This window comes from Marmota flaviventris, chromosome 9, assembly GCF_047511675.1.
Source record: "Marmota flaviventris isolate mMarFla1 chromosome 9, mMarFla1.hap1, whole genome shotgun sequence".
Lineage (NCBI taxonomy): Eukaryota > Metazoa > Chordata > Mammalia > Rodentia > Sciuridae > Marmota > Marmota flaviventris.
This window is the reverse complement of record NC_092506.1, coordinates 9,337,989-9,341,109: the sequence shown is the minus strand read 5'-3', so window position 1 is coordinate 9,341,109 and position 3,121 is coordinate 9,337,989. Positions and strand designations below refer to the sequence as shown.

General features: G+C 45.8%; 1 pseudogene; it reads right to left on the bottom strand.

Moving 5' to 3' along the window:
- Positions 1-1,156: 1,156 nt before the first annotated feature.
- On the bottom strand, positions 1,157-2,379 carry LOC114082166 (growth arrest-specific protein 7 pseudogene; annotated as a pseudogene).
- Between the last annotated feature and the right edge of the window lie 742 nt (positions 2,380-3,121).

The following is a 3,121-nucleotide window of genomic DNA, read 5'->3' as shown; positions in this document are numbered from 1 at the left end:
CTCTGGAAAGTTCAGAGGAGCTGGAGGTCCAGGTGGCAGGACATGCCTGGATAGCAAAGAGAGAGAGAGTCTGCAATGCTCATATAAGGGACAGCAGTCCAAACCCTATCTTGCATAAGCAGATGGAGTCTGACAAAGACTTGCCCTAACCTGTCTCCCATGTGGGACTGACCTAGTCCTATTAAGCCCTTGGTAGGCAGCCTGGGAGAGCAGGGGTCAGGGTAGCCCCATGTTGGGCATGACACCATGGGAGACAGACCCCTTGTGGTTTCTGGCTCATCTCCATCTCTCAAAGCTTTTGGACATGCACACAGCTGGAGGAGGTCTCCCTGGTGGAGAATTTTGTAAAGCTCCTTCTAGTGAGACTGGGCAGTGGTGGCGGGGGGTGGGTGGCAACTGCCTTGAGAAAGCAGCTGAGGAATGGAGGGATGGGGATTTTCCAGAGACTTCAGAGATGATGCCTGGTCTGATAGGAACCGTGAATCAATGCTCCAACTTGGGGCTAATTTGCTGAATGAGGTAGCTCTATCCTGACCTCTCTGGGCAGGGTTGGTCAGGGAAGACAGAAAACAAGCCTTCCCAAGACCCATGGGAATGAAAATGGCCAAGAAAAGCAGATTTGGGCTCCCAGAACACAATGAGAAAAATAGAGAGAGGGCAGTAAAGGATTCTAGGTGCAGGCTGAGCTGACGGCGCATTCTATCCATGATTCTGATCCTGACATTGGCTTGGAGGCAGAGACAGCCCTTCCCTGATCTTCCAAAGCCCCAGAGATAAAGAGACCAGGTGAAGGATGGGCTTTGGGGCATCCAAGGGCACAAGTATGTGATGGCCACCCCTATGGAACTCTGCGGGGACCACAAAGTTCCACCCTCTGTTTGTTCTCAGAGCAACAAGCACGGCACGGGGTTTGGGGGGGCTTCAGTCTTGGAGATAAGGGTGGGGTTGCAGGTCTGTCTTCTTGGCCTGGGAATATTTGGGATTCCCCAGCTGAGCCACCCAGATCACCCTTCTGGAATTGCCAGCTCTCTCCTCTCTCCTCAGTGGACAGGAGAGTGAGTGGGAGGGCAGCTTCACGAGCAGGAGCCACCACCCCCTCTCCACGGGACCCCCAGCCCCTCTCCTGGGCAGGACCCCCAGGGCCACACAGGCATGTCTAGATCTCCATGTCCACGGGGCAGATGTTGCCCGTTTTGTGCTCTCTGACCCACAGCTCTCTGTCTTTGGCCGGGTCCACTTTTCGAAGCAGTTGGTCCACAGGCTCAACTGTGCTTTGGTTTAACATGTCTGTCTCATGCCGCAGCTGTGTGTACTGACACAGATGTTGCCAGATCATCTCCACCCTCTCCACCTCCGGCTGCTCCAGCTACAAAGTGGTGGTCACCATGTCTTCAAACCACTTGGACTATGCCTGGTTGTAGAGGTCCACACAACGCATGAGGTCATCACCAGCCTGTGTAGACTTTCTCTGTGCCTTCTTGATGTCATCCTTTGACTTGTTGCTCAGCTTGATCTCCAGCTGCTGGTCTTCATCTCCAGGTCTCTCTACCGCTCTGTGAGGGCTTTCTAGGCCTTCTCCACCAACGCATAGTGGCTGGCGAGCTGCTTGCTGAGGTCAGAGATATGGTGGTCACACTTTTTCATGTCTTTCTTGAAGTTCTCATGAAAGTTCATTAGGGGCTTCTCAACCTCACTGTGAAGCTTGGCGGAGAACTTGAGGTGAACTTCTGCTTCATCTGCCAGACTCTTCTTCACCCGGGCCCAGGCTTCTCCCAAGGAGCCTTCCTCCTGTGCAGCCAAGGAGTTCTGAGAGAGCTTAGCCAAGTTCTTTGCATATTCTTCTTCAATCTTTATCCTCTCTCTGAATAATTCAGACATTTCTTTCTGCATTTGTTTGCCTTTCAGTTGCTTTTGGAGCAGCAGTTCTAACCCAGCCACCATGCCATTGCCTTGGGGATTCTTCTTATCAGCCCAGAAGTAGTCACAGTAGCTCCACTCGGTTGGCTTTAGCAGTTGCTGTTCAGGCATGGTGTCTGGGTGAGGGAATATCATGCAATTTATCATCTTCTCTGTGGGGTCAACTTTATTTTCAAGATTATATATTTTGTCTTCATTGCCTGAGGTTCTATCTTCCAAATGGTCTTGTCTGTTGGTGATACTTTCCATTGAACTTTTAAGTTGGTTTAGTGATTCCTTCACTTCAAGGATTTCTTCTTTATTTCTTTTTAGGACCTCTAATATATCTTTACAGAAGTGATCTTTCATCTCCTGAAGCGAATCTGTTATTTTACTGCAAAACTCCTGTGCCTGCTCTCTTATATAATTCTTTAAGTCATAGAACAGTTTTACTAAATACATCCTGAACTCCGTCTCTGACATTTCTTCAATGTATTCTCTTATGGGAGCAGCTTGGTTTGTTTGGAGCACTTTATTCCCTTGTTTTTTTCATTCTGTTTGTGCATCTTCCCATCTAGCCTTGTGGATCTGAGGCAGGATAGTTTCTACTCTGTAGATTTGAAGTGTCCCTGAAGGTTTCCAGAAACTCGCAGATCCAGGCTCCTGTTTCTGCAGGCTCTGATACACTGTAGGACCCAGAATGCTCACTGACCAAGGACAATGGATGAACTCAACGGTTAGCATTTTAACCTTGTAAATTAATCAGATGTCTATCAAACAAAATTACTGATAAACATGAGTAATCACATGTCAAATTTATTTTACTTACTTTACCAAAATATCAGACAAGTAAATGGTTAAGTATTCACCATTTTCCTTGTTGAAAAAAATTTGTAGAACCAAGGAATATTAGACATGTTGTAGACATTAATATTTTATTAATTAAGTTTTTTTTTTCCTACCTAGAGAGACTTTGAGTTAAGTTTAATTTTAAAGACATATTTATTTTAATCTGTTTACCCAATTTAAACTGAACCATTTTAAATCACAAGAATTAAAGGTATTTGGATCCAATTTTTAATTTTATGAGCACTTTTTATGTATCTGCCAATTTTTAAATCATGTACATGATATATGGACATATGCACATATAGACATACAACATATAACACAAATGTGCACACATAACATAATAGTAAAGGCCTTGTAGCTTTTCTCAGGTAAA